At 31.1% G+C, this 19,582-nt stretch overlaps 1 long non-coding RNA gene across 1 annotated transcript; it reads right to left on the bottom strand.

The window, feature by feature from the left end:
• Positions 1 to 4,371: 4,371 nt before the first annotated feature.
• LOC115707960 (uncharacterized) lies at positions 4,372 to 10,080 on the bottom strand. Its single transcript, XR_004009801.2, has 2 exons — positions 8,212 to 10,080; positions 4,372 to 8,090 (listed from the first exon to the last, which is right to left on the bottom strand). It is a non-coding gene; the product is annotated as an uncharacterized LOC115707960 (long non-coding RNA).
• Between the last annotated feature and the right edge of the window lie 9,502 nt (positions 10,081 to 19,582).

Genomic DNA, 19,582 nt, shown 5'->3' with positions numbered 1-19,582 from the left:
GGATGTCGGTCCCCATATGAGGTGATTGTGACAATTAGAGTCCTGTGATTTGCAAGGCTAAATGGATTGATGAGTACTACATATATCAATAAGATCCATATTCTCTTAAGAACTCCAAAATTAAGCGTGCTTGATGACCTAGAGCAATCTTAAGATGAGTGATCTCTTAGAAAGTTTTTTCAGGGTGCGTGCAAGTGAAGGCAAAGCACGTTAAAAATACTTGCGTTGGTTTGCAGGGTCAGTTGTTATTTCTGTAAGTAATTGACCAAAGTTACGTACTTGTGTATACTGTGTAGGTATGTGACTACGCATATGAAGCAGGTCCATTACATATAATTATAAGGTAGGTAACTTTGTTCAAGTGTAACACACTTTGTGTACAGTATTTAAATAATATTGTAAGAGAGATAGAAAAAGAAGCTTGTGTGAATTTAAATTAGGAGTTGTTGTTTAAAGTGAAAAAATTGTAACTAATTATAAATCATCATTCTTATGTTGTGATTAAAAAATCTGTGTCTCAAGGTATTAGTCACAAAAATTACAATTTGTTGCAACTAAATATATTTTTAGTCACAATACTTATTGTGACTAAAACTAAATTAGTGACAACTTGTATCTAAATACTTTTAGTCACGAGTAGCTTTTTGTTGTAACTGAAAATCATATTTAGTCACGAAAAATTTATATTGTGATTAAAAAGTTGTCACTAAATGTAATTTTTTTTGTAGTACATTTAAATGATGTTATTGAAAGTAGATAAAAATATATGATGACTGCAAACACTATATAAGATGGAAGGAATGATGAATAAATTTTAGTAGAAGTTAAGTTCTAACAATTAGTCACGTAGTGCGAGTTAGATGTCTTGAAAAAGACTTTGTAAGCATGAACACAATGGGATTAGGATTTCGATTGTCACTTAGCAGATTTTAGTTTATCTATGTTGGGTAAGCAAGCTTAGCATTTGGTGTCTAACGAATCATACAAAAACAAATTCTTCAAAACACAACCCAAAACCAAACTTTCTTTTTTAAACTAACAACATAAAAGAGTTTAGGGCTTTACCTTAGTCTTTCTTTCAATCCTTCTTCAAAAACAAGCTAAAACCTTGCTGAATTGCTAAAGTTTGCTCTAAAAATTTGCTTGGTTCCTTGATTCCTTCTAGGCCGAGAAGAAGAGAGGCAAAGGGAGGAGAGAGGAACTTAATTTTTGAGTCTATCTCTATTCTTAAATTAAAAATTTCATCTTAATCCACTAAGGATAATAAAATAAAAAACTTAAATGGCAAATGTCTGAAAGCCCTTACTTCACTGCTAAGTAAACTCTAAATTTAGGAGTAAAATAGTCTTAACCAATTACCCTAAAAAATCTCAATATTATAACTATACATAAATTTTGTTTCGCTAATTCTAAGATACTAAACCGTATCTATATATATATATGACATTATTGGCTAAAATGTCAGTTCTACTGTTACTGGGCATAAAATACAAAAATGCCAAAATTTGAAAATGACTTGCATGGCACACTTGGAATCTAATAAAATCTTCATAATTGAAAAATTATTTCATTAATGTCTATTTTGACATAGATTTTATTTTCTACTAATGCACGTATAATTATAAATAATTATTAAATTACTCATACCCTGCTAATTTCTATATCTAATTATGCAGTCTAATTATCTTGTGAATTTATAGGCTTCTTCAATCCCAATTTAAATTTCCTCTTCAAAATATCTCAAGCATGAATGGATCACTAAGAAATAGAGAATTTGGAAATGATTCCCACATATATTTTAAATGGAAGATGGGAAACCAGGGATAACTTTAGTTTTTGGCGCAAATTTTGGAAGCTCAAAGTTCCTTAAAAAAAATTAAGAATTTCATGTGGAGATGACTTACTCATTGTTTGCCCACTACACACAATTTGAAAGCTAAATTTGTTCCTTTGGAAGATGTCTGTCCAATGTGTGGAGAGGGGATGGAGACTACCTTCCATTGCATGGTTGAATGTCCTTTTAATAATTATTGGAAAGGTCTCGGCAGTTTGTTGGGCAATTCGGAAAGCTAGAAATGATTGTGTGTGTAATGAGAAAGAGTCTGTGGTTGAAAGGGTGGTCGTTAATGCAATTACTGATCTTTGATGGCTGGATTTTTAGCTCAATCAAATGGAATAGATCTCCATTCCAGTTCAGTTTTGTCAACTTAAGCAAATGAGCGCTGGTGTAAACCTGAGGTTGGATCTATCAAGATTAATTGGGATGCAGCCATTTTTAGTGCAGTGTTTGTTGGAGGCTGCTGGAGGGAGCAAACCAGGGTGTGTTACTCCTTTGTTTGCAGAAGTGATTTTACGCCCAAATTGTGACTTCCACTAGCGGTGGTTGTAGTATAGATCGAGCAGTCGATTCCACAAGGAGGTGATTATGGACAAAAGCGTTAGTAGAAAAATAGAAACAAAAGGTTAATAAATAGGTGGTAAAAGGAACAAATGATTTTGTGATTTTTGATTTGATAATAAATATTAAAAAGAGGTAAATAAAGGTGTAAACAATAGCAAAAGAGAGGGAAGGCTTCAAGAATCATCCATATGCTTGTTTAGCTATTTTATACCCTTGATTCACAAAGTTGATAAATGATTTAACATTAAAGTTCATTATATTTTTGAGTATATACAAGTTCTTGCAAATAAAAGAAATGATTTAATCTTATGTAGAACCTAGAAATGACACTATACATCAAGCAATAATACAATAAAAGATTAAACATAAAACTAAAACATCAATATTATTTTTACTAAATAGAAACACATAGAAAGAGCATGACTAATCCAATATATATTTAGTAAAAATAATGACAAATAGAAATAGAGATGGTGGTGATAGTGAAGGAAATGAACATTAATACTATTTTTCTTAACTTTAAGCATCTTCCTAGACTAAACTTATATGGTTAATAACAAAAGTAAATAAGAATGAACATAAAAGATAGAACAAGATAAATACTATTATTACTAGAATCACTAAATAAAAATATATAAAAAGAGTGTGACTAAGTCTATGTATATATTTAGTATATAATAGCATATATAATAGTATAGATAGATGAAGAACAAGAAAATAAAAGTGAAATAAGAACTAGCATTGCTCAAATAAATATTACAAGTGAATCAAAGATACAAAATAACATCACTTTGCATATGAAATCATTCCCAACCTTCTAAGGAAGATTAGGCCATTATGCTAATTATTTTCATAAAGAAATATGAGAAGAAAAGTGAAGAGAAATTTTGCTATAGTTTCTTTACTCTAAAAATTACACTAAAGAGATATGTGTAGGAGTTGTTTTAAGGGGTCTCATCTCTTCCCTATTTATAGCCAAAATAAATTAATTATTTTAATATTTTTTTCTAAAAATTTCTTGGCATAAATGAGATAAGTGAGGGTAAAATGGTAAAATATACAAGGTGCAATTTAGGGGAGTTCTATTTTCACCCCTTAAACTTATAAATACACCCCATTATTAAAAAGAATATAAACTTAAATAATTGTTAAAAATTACTCTTAATATTTTTTTAAAATTTTTTCTTTACATTATTTTATGTTAATTTCAATACTTATTTTGATTTCATTTTCATAATTTTTTCTAACTCATGTGTATTATTTTTTTTATTTTTTTCTAAAAAAATTTCACATAATTTTTTATTTTAATTTTTTTGTCATAATATTTAAAATACACTTTATTTTTGTTTGATAGGTATATTTTTTAAGAATATGAATTGAAAGAAAAAAGTTAAAAAAAAATTAGTACAATTAAAAATATAAATTTTATATAAAATAAAAATAATTAAAATGAGGTGCCTTTAGAATTTTTTGGGGTGTAAATAAAATTTCCCAATAATTAACCGAGAGAAATAGTAAAGAGAGCCAAATAAATGCAAAGGAATATAAACATTTTAAAATAATTTGAAAAATGGCGGATTGAAGGAGAGAGCGACAAAGTGTCGCTCATGCATTTGCTGCTGAAAGAGAATGGCTGGCGCAGGTGGACACGTGGCGTCGTGAGGAGGGCTGGCGGCTTGGAGCTGATGTAGAGAGAGGGGACAGGCGGGTCCCACTCGCTGACGCTGCCAGGCTGGCAGCAGGAGAAGACGGCTCCCACGCGCCTGTGTCTGGGGTGGGACACATGCGCGCGACTGGAGCCTTGATCAGTCGCACGGACGGCTGGAGATGGCTTCGGGTTGCTGGCGCGAGTGGGCTTCTTCCAAGCCCGAAAAATCTGATTCTTTTTTTGAAATAATTACTCATTTTTTCTTCAATTCTTCATTCCTTTTCAAAACACCAAATAATTTTAATTCCTACCCAAAAAAAAAGGAAAATTTTTATTAGTATACGTAATATACATTTTAATAACATAATTGACATCAATTAATTTAATGTTCTTGTATTAACGTGACACATCAGCATTTTTACCGTAAAACCAAAATAATCTCATACCACTATTGATCTCAATACATGAAATACACCATATTCCTCCTCCAATTACGGGATTAATAAGTCCTTTGAACAATGCGTCGAACACAAATATCAAAAATGAACCTTTAAATTTACTTCCCTTCGATTATAAAATATCAAAATTAGAACTTGAATTATTCTTCAAAAAAAAAAAACTTCCATTAACGAACAAAAAAGCTTCATCTCAAACAACACAATATCAAATAATCATTCATAATCAAAATCGTTTCTCAAACTACTGACAAATCTGCAAAATCGTTTCACTATGTTATATATAGGTATATATATATATATAAGATCAAAGTCACAATTTAAAATTATTCTCACCCAACAAAAACTCCATTAATGAACAAAAAAACTTCGGTTACAATCGCCAGAAGATCGATTATGAGTTCAACACCAAAATCGTTCTTCAAACTACCAAAAATACCTAAACGATAGAGGCAGAATCATTGCTAGATAAAGGAACAACTAAATCGACACTTTAAAAATTGATCCAAAACTTGCTCTGTTCTGTTCTGTATTTTTTTTTTTTAGTTTTTCTGCATTTCTAAAGTAACTTTTTGGTTACTTAATGATCCTGATAAGAAGCCAATTAGTTACTTTTGCGTAAAAAAAAATATAATGTTGCTATTACTATTTCATTTTTTCATGTTATCTTTTCTAACAATATACTATAAATAACATCAATCAATTAAAGTACATCTACAATATAATCAGATTTTTCATCCCTAGTTCCGTTTTTTTTAAATCTACATTTTCAAAAGTAACATTTTGGTTACTTATAATGCTGATAAAAAAATAATTAGTTATTTTTTACATATTTTTTTTTATATCATATAATTTGATATACAATTTGGTTACCATCATAACTTATTTGTAAACATCTTAATAGTCAAATAATTGTTTTTAAGTTATATTATGGTATATTATTTAAAATATATTTGGGTAACTTTAAAAGTTTATTTTTGAAATTAATGAGTTGTCGTGTAATATAATAAGCTACCATTTTTATAAACCAATTATTTTATATATTTTTTTTACTTTGAAGCCTATGTATTTATTTTTAGATTATATTACATTATTTTGTTGTTTTACACATTTTTACGTTACTTTTTTATTTTTCTTTTGCAATTTACAATAAGTTACTATAAACTAAAAAAAAAGAAGCTCGCATTGCTAATAAACAAATAAAATTTGTAAATAAACTAATAAGTTATAATAACTTTTAAGATTATTTTAATCATAAAATATTTGATCAATAAATTTAATCAAATACAAAAAAAAAAAAATATAATATACACTATATAACGTTACAACATACAAAATAATAATAAAAATAAATAAACCCTAAGGTAAACAATATCAAAAACATTCAAACAGAAATCAATAAAATTCTAAAAAAAAATAAAGAAAAAAAAACCATTAAGCATACAAAATCAAAATCACATAAAAATTCCAAAATAAATATAGATACAAAAATATACTCAGTAAATTTTTTTTCAAAAACAAACTTAAAAATGAAACTATATCATAATCATATGAAAAATGCACCTTCATAACGGTCCTATATAATGTACAAACACATTTTTTAAAAATAAAAAATAAAAAACCCTAAAGTATATTGTACCAAAATAACATCCGCTCAAATAAAATTCTCAAAAATAAATAAAAAAAATATATACAAAAGTTTTTACAAAAATTACATTATATAAATTGACATGTATATTTGTGGCAGAGAAAATATATTAATTATCAAATATATGATCAATAAAATAAATTAGATGCAAAAAATTATAGTATACAATATAAAACCCTATAATATGCCAAAAAAAAAAAAAAAAACCTAAAGTATACATTATCAAAAACACATTCAAACATACATCACTAAAATCCTAAAAAATAAAAAATAAACCCTAAATTATATCGTATCAATATTACATTTTATCAAATTGCAATAAACTCCTAAAAAAGTGGAAGAAAACTATTAAATGTACAAATTATAAACTATTAAATTTACCCTATTCTATTTGAGGTCCCAACAAACTACAAAAAAGGAAATCAGTATTCAAAATTATGAAACTTTCCATCACGTGTTCAATCTGTCCCATATCATGATGTGAGAGTCAATATGACATCATCAAAAGCAATTTATTGTACCCAACACACAATCAATAATAAGAATAAAAAACGGTAAGAAAAATACGGTAATATTAATATTTTGAAAATTCACGTTAATATTAATATTAAATACAAAAAAACGTGCCTACATGTAAATTATCCAAAAAAAAATAATAAATTAAAATTAAATCAAATATTTCAACATAAAAATATATCTTATTAATTTCATAAAAATATTAATTTATTTTTAATTTATATTAAACTTTAAACTTATTAAATGTATATTTTTCACTATTAATGAAGAAGCGATTGGATTGAAAGAAGTCCTAAGTTGGATCAAAAGGAAGGTTAATATTGCAGGCTCTTCGAACCAACTTCCAGCTACTTCAGCTGGTGCAAGCAATGGTTACTTCTGTTGATTTACTTTCTCCTGCTGCTTTACTATTTTCAGATTATAAATGTTTGCTTCAGAATTTATAGAATGTTGCTATTCTTTAGTTAAATGATTTGGAACGAGGTGGCTCATTAATTAGCTCGCTCTTCATGTTCTAGTCCTGATTGTATTATCAATGGGGTGTTGTCCCTATTGAGTTGAATGCCATTTTGTTGGCAGAGATTTAATGAAATTGATTTCTTTCATCTAATGAAATAAACACATATATTCCCCATTGGAGTACACCGTATAATATCACCCTTTCATCCAAAAATTTGGTTAAAACTCTTCCTCAAACTTTCTTCTCTACTCTAGAAGAACTGTTCAATCTATTTGAGTTTCTATCTATTTGAGTATCCACTATTTTGTATTCTAATTAATGTGAAGTATACTAATAAAATGTCTCTATACAAGGTAGAAACAAAAATAATGCATCACCAAGAACCCCATATTATAAACCTCAACAATTTTCAAGCAAGATAAGACTTGTAAATGTTGAAAGAAGGAAAAAAAAAATGTTCTAAGATTTCAACATATGGAGATAAATTTATGATATATTGTTAAAAACAAAAAAAAAAGGGTCAACTCGATTAACTTGGATTTTCATTTAAAACAAAGAGAGCCACCAAAATACATTAGAACAAAGGGTATAATACTTAAACTTCTACCACCCTTTCTTTTAAGTCCTCAAAACAAACCAACTAGGCAACATGAAATTAGTCAACTTCATTAGTAATAACTAATAAGATACTAATATAATATATACAAGTTCAAAATGACTAATATTTGAACATCAGCTATGATATAGGATAGCTAGAATATGTCTTCTCCATTGAAAGATAATGTTTCCATGGATGGTGAAATTCACATAACCACATCTTTCAATCGTAACTCTCTCGCTAAGTTACGCATGAACACGCTTGAAAATCTCCCTGTGCAAGAACCAAAAAGAACTCTGACATGCTTCCATTTGAGTAAAGGAGAACGACATAGCCTTTTACAATTGTCTGGCACGATGAGCGCCTTCAAGTACATATAAATTCAACAAACATATATATTTACATATGTATATGAAAATAAAATAAGGCAGCATAATCCAATTAAGAGAATAAAGGAAAATATCAAATATAAGTAATGGACATACCTTATCAGAAGAAAGTTGCAGTGTTACAATATTCCACGAGCAATTGAGATTCAGAAAAAAAAATCATCATAGTCATAAACCAATTTGTGTCATATTTGCGATGATGATCATCAATGACAAATTTTCCATTCAAAAAATTGGATGTCTTTATTGATATGCTGCAATTAATATTACCTTCATAACAAAACGAAACTAAGTTTGGCACTGATTTAATTGTGACAACCTTGATTATATCACTCTCCTTGTTCATATTTCTCAATTTGAGGCTTTTCAAGTGTTGATTTGAGATTGTAAGATGCTCCAATCCTGACTTATGATAAGAATTATCAATTGTCAAATCCTCAAGGAGTGGGAGGTTTGTAATGAGATCTTCGAATGATGACTGGCTTGTCATATCCCATTCACAATTAACTAGTGAGAGATTTTTGATTGCCTTACATGCAGACAGATTTATTTTCCCAAATAAAGCCCAACATAGCACCAAAGATTCAACATTTATGGCTTCAACTCGATGAGATACACTAGGAAACTTAAGTGTCATGAACTTGAGGCTTGAACTTTGTACTCGGAGCGGATTACGAGTAAAACACAAACTTAACAACAATTTCTCAAGGGAAGGGCAATCCATGAAAGACTTGGTTAGCACATCAGCAGTTACATTTTTTGAAAGCCGAAAATGTTCCAATGATAATGATTTCAAGGATGGAAAACCAAATGAGTAACCCAACTCAATTCCACACAACTCCAAAATGGTCAAACCTCTTAAGTTGAATACTGTTTTAGGTAAGCAGTAGTAGTAAAAACAGTAATAACCATCATTCTCACTCTTACCATTTCTTGGTTCTAAGTCAAGACTCAGTTCCTTGATTTTATTGTTAACTGCAAAGCTTAACCATTTATCTAGACTGCAAGCCTTGCTTCATAGAAAGCTTTTTATCTGAAGCTTGAAACTAATTAGAGCTGAATCAGCAATAAAATACATACCTTTCTTGTGGTGTTCCAAACAATTGTCAACATAATTTTCGAACTTTTGAAATTCGAGAACAGTATTAGTAGTATCACAGAAAGAGAGTTTAGGAAGTGAATACCAAATCAATTTCCAATGCTTTGAAAGGATACAAGTCCGAACCACATCGTTTGTAGTTAGGAGAAATGACAGAATATGTACAAGAATTATATTAGGTAGCTTAGATAATCTGTCCTCAGCTTTAGCAATCGATGTTCTCTTAAATTTGATTCTCTTTTTCTTCGGAAGACCACAGTTGTTTATACTACTCTGTTCAGCCATGAGTTCATAACCAATCAAAGTGGACTGAACTGTATTAAAAAAAAATAATGAAAAGAAAATTACACAATAATGAAACTACTTTTATACTAAGTTTATAGCTCAAACATGTAATTTGAAAATGGTTATTTTGTCAACATTACGATACAATACAAAAGAAAGAACTACAAATCACAAATTTAATTCCAACTCTGTCTCACTTTCACTTGATTAGCCAATTTCAAAAAAAAGAAAGCAAAAATATATGTTAATTCTCATAAAATTAGGGGTCTTAAGTTGAAGAATTCCCTCATGCCAGTTGGGTAGTTGAAAAGCTTTAATTTTTAAAACATTTCCATTAGTAAAAAACTTCCACAGTGTTGGGTTTTTTAGCTCCAATGACAGCAGTATTGTCAGAAAGAAAAGGTATAATGTATAGCTGTAGAATCGTTTTCTTTCTTGAACCAACCAAGGTTTGAGCTGAAGAGGTTACACTTCACAGAGAGAGATGTTAGGGTTTAGGTTGAAGAGGAAGTATAGCTCTCTTAGTCGGAGATAATTTAAAAGAAGATGAAAAATAGCAAAGTCTTATAAATATTATTAATTATATTATTAATTATCTTTTATTTATTATTATTAATGTAATTAATATTCTTTTTTTTAGTTTTTTTTTTTTAGTTTCTTAATATTTGACTCTTATATGTGTATAAATATGATTACCTATTAGAATAAAACACTAAGAAAATTCTCATATCTTCTTTATTTTCTTTCTCTAAATTATAATATTACATAATACTACTATTTCAAAATACGTTATCAGCACGAGCCTCTAACTAATTTTTTTTCATGGCAAACCTTACAAAACTTGACTTTGTGGCACTTGATATTTTTTGGAAAAAATTATTTATCATGGATTCTTGATGCTGAAATCTATTAAGATGCTATGGGTCTTGGAGACACTATCAAAGATCAAAATACTGAAACAAAATAAAATAAGGTCAAGGCTATGATTTTCCTTCGCCATCATCTTTATGAGGGGTTAAAATCTGAATATTTAACCGTAAAAGATCCTCTTGTGCTTTGGAAAAATTTGAAAGAAGGATATGACCATAAAAAAACTGTCATATTGCTAAAGGCTAAGAATGATTAGTTGCACCTGAGGTTGCAAGATTTTAAATTAGTAAGTGATTATAACTCTGCAATGTTTAATATCACTTCTAAATTAATGTTGTGTGGAGAAAAAATTACTGACTATGAAATGTTAGAAAAAACATATACTACTTTTCATGCCTCTAATGTGCTCCTGCAGCAACAATATAGAGAGCGAAATTTTAAAAAGTATTCAAAAATTGATTTCATGTCTTCTAGTAGCTAAGTAGAATAATGAACTTTTGATGAAAAATCATGAATCTTGCCCAATTGGATCTGCTCCATTCCCTGAAGTGAATGCTACAATTGCTGACAATCATAATCATAATTGTGGTCGTGATCATAATCGAAGTAATAGACGTGGTCGTGACCATAATCAAAGTCGCGGTCGCGATTGCGGTCGAAGCAATGTTTGGCATCGTAATGGCCAAAATAAAATTCATATACTCCAATAAAAAGCACAACTACTGAGAACAAGGGAAAATATCCTCAAAATAATAATTGTAGAAATTTTGAAAATTTATGTTCCAGATGTGGAATAAAAGGACGCTGGGCACGTGCCTGTTGTACGGCAAAACACCTTGTTGATCTTTATCAAGCATCTGTGAAAGGAAAGGGGAAAATAGAAGCAAATTTTGCCTATCAAGATGATGGTTTTCTCAAAGAGCCATTGGATATTGCGCACTTAGATGTTGTAGATTTTTTTAATGAATATCTCATTAATAGCAACATGAATATCGATAATGGAGATGTGAATGTCCACAATTAGTCACTTTTCTTTGTTATGTTTTTTTTTTTTTATTATTATCATTTATTTACTTTAAGGTGTTTATTTTATTTGGCATGTTTATGTAATGAACTTTTATTATTTAAGCATTTATATTTTGAACTTATTGTGTTTTTTTTTTGTTAATGAAGTAATGGACATTTGTCATTCCATACATGATTCTACAAATAATGGTGATGATATGTGTTTGGTGGATAGCGCAACTACTCATACAATACTTAGAAGTGATAAATATTTTTCAAATTTATCAAGAATGAAGGCAAATATTAATACAATATCAGGCACTGCAAATTTAATTGAAGGCTCCGAAAGAGCCATTGTATTGATGCCTAGAGGAACAAAAATTATTATAGATGATGCCTTATTATCCACCAAATCAAAAAAGAATCTGTTCAGTTTTAAAGATATACGTCGTAATGGATATCATATTGAGACAATAGATGAAAATAATTTTGAGTGTCTTTGCATTACATCTATTGTTTCAAGAAAAAAGTGCATATTAGAAAAATTACCTGGTTTATTTCAAGTTTGTACGTTACACGTATAAGTACTATGAAAACTCATGTTATTGTGAACGAGAAGTTCACAAACCAGAAAAATTCATTTGTTATTTGGCATGACCGGTTAGGCCATCCCGGTTCAATTATGATGCGTAGAATAATAGAGAACTCACATGGTCATCTATTGAAGAACCAGAAGATTCTTTTCTCCAGTGTGTTCTCATGTACTGCTTGTTCTCAAGGAAAGTTAATCATTAAGCCCTCACCGGTAAAGGTTGCAATTGAATCCCTTGGATTTCTTGAACGAATTCAGGGCGACATATGTGGGCCTATTTGCCCACCATGTGGACCATTCAGATATTTTATGGTATTGATAGATGCATCAACTAGATGATCACAGTTTGCTTATTATCTACTCATAATGTAGCATTTGCAAGATTGCTTGCTCAAATAATCCGATTAGAGCACAGTTCCCAGACTATGCAATCAAGACAATCTGCCTTGATAATGCTAGTGAACTTACATCATAGTCTTTTAATGATTATTATATGTCAATAGGGATAAATGTAGAACATCCTGTTGCTCATGTACATACACAAAATGGTCTAGCAGAATCATTTATTAAGCGCCTCCAATTAATCTCAAGACCATTACGTATGAGAACAAAACTCCCAATTATAGCTTGGGGACATGTTATTTTACATGTTGCGCCACTTGTACGCATTAGGCCAACATCATATCACAAATTCTCCCCACTACAATTGGCTTTTGGTCAGGAGCCAAATATTTCCCATCTAAGAATCTTTGGTTGTACAATATATGTTCTGATTGCTCCACCACAACGAACAAAGATGGGTTCAAAGGAGGCTCGGAATATATGTTGGGTATTGTAATGACCGCTTTAGTAAGTTGGATTAGAAAAGGCAATTAGTACTAATTTCTGTTATTCTATAATTATTTAATTGTGGATCCCAATATTTAGAAATAAATATTTAAGTTATAATTTCTCAATTTTGGAGATTTTATTAAACTCTAGGGGTATTATTTGATTAATATGTAAAATATGCAATTTTTGTAATTTTTGCTCGACGACAACAGAAAATGCGATGGATGGCTAGTTTGATCACATGGGTAAGTTTAGAACTTTATTTCTTAGCGGGAAATATTTTAGAGGAAATAAATTATCGGGATTGAGTGGGGTTATGGAATTTGACCATTTTACTCCTAGCTTTTAAAAAATCATGGTTTTGGGTTAAAGGGCAATTAAGTCATTTTCTTAAGTGTATCTTGAGGTGGCTATCTAGCTTTTTGACATCTAGCAAGCTGATTTATTCAGCTAGGGAAATTGGTTTTCCCTATCAATTATCTCATTTAGGAAAATTAAGGAAAAACACCGAATTGAAGAAGCTTTCTCCTCCTTTCTTTCTCTCTTCGAACCAGCTCAGGGCAGGGGATTAGCTGTTGGTTTTTGAGTGTTTCAACAAGGGATTTAATAAGAAATCAAGCCAAGGTAAGCTCTAGCAACTTCTTGCCCTAATTCTTGAAATTTAAGTTTAGGTTGAATATGTGAAATTGAGTTTCAGAGGCTGTTAGAGTTAGGGTTGCTTAGGGTTCGAATTTTAGGGTTCAATTGAGTTAATCTAAGTTCCTAGCAGCTAGTATTGTTGATTGGTTTGAGTTTTATGCAAGTTTGAGCTTTGAGTTCAAAGTTTTGATCGCTAATGGCAACTTGGGTTTTGGTGGTTTGTTCTGTGAATTACTGCCAGGAATTTATTCTTTATACCCATATTAGGTACCCTAGAAAGTTTGGTAGTGTTTGGGTTGGTTTTGAGAGCAAGGGGAGAATTTTTGGTTTTCCCAGCGCAGAATCGAAATTCCGGTTTTGGGGACCTGTACCAACCGGTCGACCGGTTGGTGTTCCAAAACTGGACTTCCGGTTGGGGGAAATTTTTGGGACCCTAGTTTTTCTCAATTTTGAGATATTTAGGGTATTGCCATGTTTTTTATCGATAGGGAAACTTTTAGTTTCAATTTTAAGTCCCCAGAAAGTGATTTAGCGAGTCACTCATCTATGTTACAATTAATGTGATTATGACATCCATCTAACACGAGCATTTCCGTTCAGGTCACTTGAATTCGGAAAGAAGGTAAGAACTGTATATAGCGTGTGATATGAGATATATGCATGTTGTATGTATGATTGTATATGTTTGGGTGATGTCATAGCGACACAACCATTGTGTCGGTTTGGCAGTACAGGCATCGTACTGGTTAAGAGTGATATCCACCCCAAAGAGTATTAGTTGGTGCTATCATAGCGGCACAACCATTGTGTCGGTTCGGCAGTACGGGCACAGTACTGGTTAAGAGTGATATCATGGCCAATTATACTCTTGGGTGCTATTGATGCTATCATAGCGGTACGAACATAGTGCCGGTCCCGCAGTGCGATCATAGTGCTGGTAGTGGGTGCTATCATGGTCAATAGCACCAACCATTAAGAACGTTCGTACTCATCTGTTAAGCCTTATAAGTAGGTGTATGGGCGCCTAAGTACAAGTCGGAAATTATATGATATGTTGTATGCTTTTCTTACGAGTCTGTTGACTCACAATTCTACTTTCATGTGTAGGTAAAGGAAAGGCAAAGGCTGAATAGGAGTGAACCTGAGCTCGGATGAGATTGTACATGTTGAAGCGGCGCGACCTGGAGTGTTTGGTCTCGGGACATTTGGGGATTGTATTTTGGTGGTCGCTGTACGACCTGAAAAATATGTATTTTGGATTATTAATTTTTAAAAAGTTTGGAAATGGGATCCCAACATCTGTAAATATCTTATTATATTATAAAGTTTAATAATTAATATAAAAGTTTTAATTTGACACGTTTTTCAAGAAAACTCTTCGATTAGCGAAGATTGCGCTGTAATTGAAAAAGTACTGTAGCGTGCCTTAGCATTAGGGCGTTACAGGTATGAATCTCCATCTATCATTAAATATCTCGAACCCACAACTGGAGATATATTTACAACACGTTTTGCTGATTGTCATTTTGATGAGACAAGTTTCCCAACTTTAGGGGGAGGGGAAAAGAAACAGCTGGAAAAAGAAATTATATGGAATGCACAATCATTATCCCAATTTGATCCTCGTACAAATCAATGTGAACTTGAAGTTCAAAGAATAATTCATTTGCAAAATATTGCAAATCAATTACCAGATGCATTCACTGACCCAAAGAAAATTACAAAATCACATATTCCAGCCAAGGTTTTTCTCAAAGGCCAGGTATTGATTATGAGGAGACATATTCTCCTGTGGTGGATGCAATAACATTAAGATATTCGGTTAGCCTAGCTGTGAGTGAAAAACTCGATATGCGATTAATGGATGTAGTCACAGCTTATTTATATGGATCACTATAGTGATATTTACATGAAGATCCCTGAAGAATTTAAGATGCCTGATGCATATAATTCAAGCAATCGAGAAATGTGCTCAATTAAATTACAAAGATCATTGTATAGATTAAAACAATCAGGACGCATGTGGTACAATCGACTTAGTGAACCGAGTCTTCTTTAGTGATTAATGAATAGACTGCTGTAGAGGATACCACTTATGTCACTGACTCAGTAGATGGACGAGACAACCTCTTGGAATATCTCTATTCCATACATATTTGTTTCTGAGTTTTTTGAAATAAATAAAACATATGGTGTTTTTGAACCAACAATAGGTATCTTTATTACATTAGCTAAAACTTATTTGTTCTTTTCATTTAATGAGAGCCTGCGCCTGATAACTTTCTTAAGTTTTTGACCCTTCTGCTTTGGGCCTGGGACAAGTTGTGGTACAGTCCGGAGAGGATTGATAGGTGGAAAAAAATCTCTAAGGGATTAAAGTCCTGAAACTTCTTTATCTAACTTTCATTTTTGAGTGGTTTCTTTGTGCTCTTATTTGGATTGAAAGAAAGACAAAACTTCCCTTTCTTTCAACCGACCCGACGGCCAGAGATATTTTTTTAGAAGGATTCTCCGGATAAATAATTCCAAAAAAGAAAGAAGAGAAAGAAAGGCGCATATGCGGGAAGATATGCAATTTGATATTTTCATTTTCTCTTTTTACCAGGTTTAATATAATAACAATAAAATAAATATTGTATTTGATGAATCTATTAATAAAAAAATGATTCATAATCTATTAATAAAATAAATATTGTATTTTCTCTTTTTTATAAAAAGTTCAAGTCCTGAGTTTGTTATCATTGCTGTTTATGTTGATCATTTGAATATTATTGGAACTCTTGAAAAACTTTCAGAAACTGTGGAATATCTAGAAAAAAAAAAGAGTTCGAAATGAAAGATTTAGGAAAAACAAAATTTTGTCTTGGTTTACAAATTGAGCATTTAAAATGTGGAATTTTCATTCATCAGTCAACTTATACTAAAATGATTTTGAGACGGTTTTATATGGATAAATCACACCCATTGAGTAGCGCAATGGTAGTTAGGTCACTTGATGTAGAAAAAGATCCTTTTCGACCTAGAGAAGAACATGAAGAGCTCCTTGGTCCAGAAGTACCATATCTTAGTGCAATAGGTGCATTGATGTATGTTTCTAATTGTACAAGATCTGATATAACTTTCTCCGTCAATTTATTAGCAAGATTTAGTTCTGCTCCAACATATAGACATTGGAAAGGGATTAAGCACATACTCCGCTATCTCTAGGGTACTATTGATAAAGGATTATTCTATTCTAATAATTGTGGGTCACAACTTATTGGCTACGCAGATGCAGGATATTTATCTGATCCACATAAAGCCAGATCTCAAATTGGCTATTTGTTCACTTGCAGTGACACTACTATATCCTGGCGGTCAACAAAGCAAACTCTGGTGGCTACTTCCTCAAATCATGCTGAGATACTTGCAATTCACGAGGCAAGTCGAGAATGTGTTTGGTTAAGATCAATGACACAACATATTCGAGGAACATGTGGATTAACATCTAATAAAGAAGTACCAACAATTCTCTATGAATATAATGTTGCTTGCATCGCTCAACTTAAAGGAGGGTACATTAAAGGAGACAGAACTAAACATATTTCACCAAAATTCTTCTTTGCACACAATCTTCAACAAAATAGTGATATCGATGTTCAACAAATTCGATCAAGTGATAATCTTGCAGACTTATTCACGAAGTCATTACCAACATCAACTTTTGAGAAGATGGTTCACAAGATTGGAATATGTCGATTAAAGGATCTCCATGAATGCCAAAATGAGGAGGAGTAATTTCATACTACACTCTTTTTTCCTTGACCGAGTTTTGTGCCACTGGATTTTCTCGGCAAGGTTTTTAATGAGGCAGTTATTATGGACATCCAAGGGGGAGTGTTATAAATATTATTAATTATGTGGATGTCCAAATCTTTTATTTATTACCATTAATGTAATCAACATCCTCTTTTTCTTAGTTTCTTAATATTTGACTCTTGTACGTGTATAAATAGGAGATCACCTATTGGAATAAAACACTAAGAAAATTCTCATCTCTTCTCTATTTTCTTTCTCTAAATTATAATATTACATAATACTAATATTTCATAATACAGAGAAAATTATTAAGGGATTATTTTATAAATATCTAAAAATAACATAAACATAAAAGTTTTTTTTTTTTTTAATTTACAATATGTTTTTTTTTTTGTTTGTTCCATTGGATTATTATTATTATTATTATTATTATTATTATTATTATTATTTGAATAAACTTGCAACTTTATTAACTAACAATCGTTAATAACAATAGAATGCACTTTGTTGGAACAATCTGTTGGAAATCATTTTACCAGGATCTTAGATCTACTCACAAGTATGTTGATTAACACCCTAAATATGAACTTCTAAAACGATGAAATAAACACATATAAAGTTTAGTAAACCTTACATTGGGTGCAGCGGAATATAATGACTCCTTCCGTTCAGATATCTAGCCCTTGATTCCTTTCTGTAGCAGAGCATTATCAATATCTGAACCTGGATCTCTTTCTCTGATTCTTTAGTGCTGAAACTCCTTCTTGCTGAAAGTCTTTCTTCACGATCTTCCTCACTATGATTGAGGTATCACTTGCTGTGTGTGGGCACTACTCTAACACTAGGAAATTTCGAAATTGAAGAGCGAAGAAAGATAAGAAGGTGGCGGCTAGGTATAGAGAGAGAAGGCTCAGGTTTTTCTCTGAAGGAAAAAGTAGAAAATTTAGTGTAAATTTCCTGAAGCCTTCACTATCTATTTATAGCATTCCACTAGTGTTAGGTTTGAATTATTTGGCATTAAACTAATGAAAATATCAGTTTGAAAAACTATCCCAAGTGGCCGGCCATAGAGTGTAATGGGCCTTACTTGGATTTTACAGTTTTCACAAATTTTATTTCTATTTTCTTAAAAACGCCAATTTTCAAATTCAACCATTTAAATGCCAATTCTAACTATTTAATAACTATAAATAATTATTAAATAATATTGTCATTTATCATATTTATTAATTGAACCATACAAAGTATCATAATTAACAAATATGCCCCTAAAACTCTTTCTTTACAATTTCGCCCTTACTTAGTGAAAAATTCACAAATAGACATAGTCTAATTTGAGAATTATAATTGATTAATCAAAACAAATTATATGAGTCTTACAAGCAATATTATCTGAACTAGTGGGGGGACCATGGGTCTATATAACCGAGCTTCCAATAAGCAGATCAAGAATTTATAACCTAAATTCACTGACTTATTAATTCTTCGTTGAATCCACGCATAGAACTTAGAATTGCACTCTCAGTATATAGAATGCTCTATATGTTCCACCATATAGACACATCATTAGTTATCCATTGTTATAATCCTAATTTGATCAATGATCCTCTATATGAATGATCTACACTGTAAAGGGATTAGATTACCGTTACACACTACAATGTATTTTATCCTTAAAACACTTAACCCCGTATAAATGATATTTCAGCTTATGTGAAATGAGATCTCCACCATTTATTTTCGTTTAGTCAAGCTCGAAGGAGATCATCCTTTACTTACTATTTGCCAGATAGAAGCTATAGATTCCATGTTTATGTTAGCGCTCCCACTCAATTGCACTACCGTGTTCCCAAAATGTACGTATCACCCTGACCCAAAAGTAGGCTTAACTAACAAACCAAAGAACACGAATAGCCTCTTGAGATTGAGCCTAATCATAACAGGATTAAGATCATTTGATCTAGGTTCAACTAGGCGATATTGACTTGAATAGATATTACGGTAAGTTTAATAAATCTAAGTCAAAGTTCAATATCGGTCCCTTCCGATGCATACTCCATGCATCCAACCTGAGCTTTACTTTAACCAATGCTTTGGAAAGAACATAGTATTTCTCCAAATGCAAGTAAACTCTTGTTGTAGATTATCATATCAGTAAAACCCTGTGTCTGATAAGTGTAGGAAACTTTATTCACATAGTCATGTTTACTTTCAAATATGTTGACAACACAATAAACAGGATCAAGTATGTGAAAAGGGTTTCAGATGAATTCATACATTATGTACATATAATCATGAAATAAATCATGTGAACCATGCAACATTAAATGTTATTTCTGATCTATATT

The sequence above is a fragment of the Cannabis sativa genome, chromosome X (genome assembly GCF_029168945.1).
Source record: "Cannabis sativa cultivar Pink pepper isolate KNU-18-1 chromosome X, ASM2916894v1, whole genome shotgun sequence".
In the NCBI taxonomy this organism is placed as follows: Eukaryota; Viridiplantae; Streptophyta; class Magnoliopsida; order Rosales; family Cannabaceae; genus Cannabis; species Cannabis sativa.
This window is presented reverse-complemented; position numbering and strand designations above follow the sequence as displayed.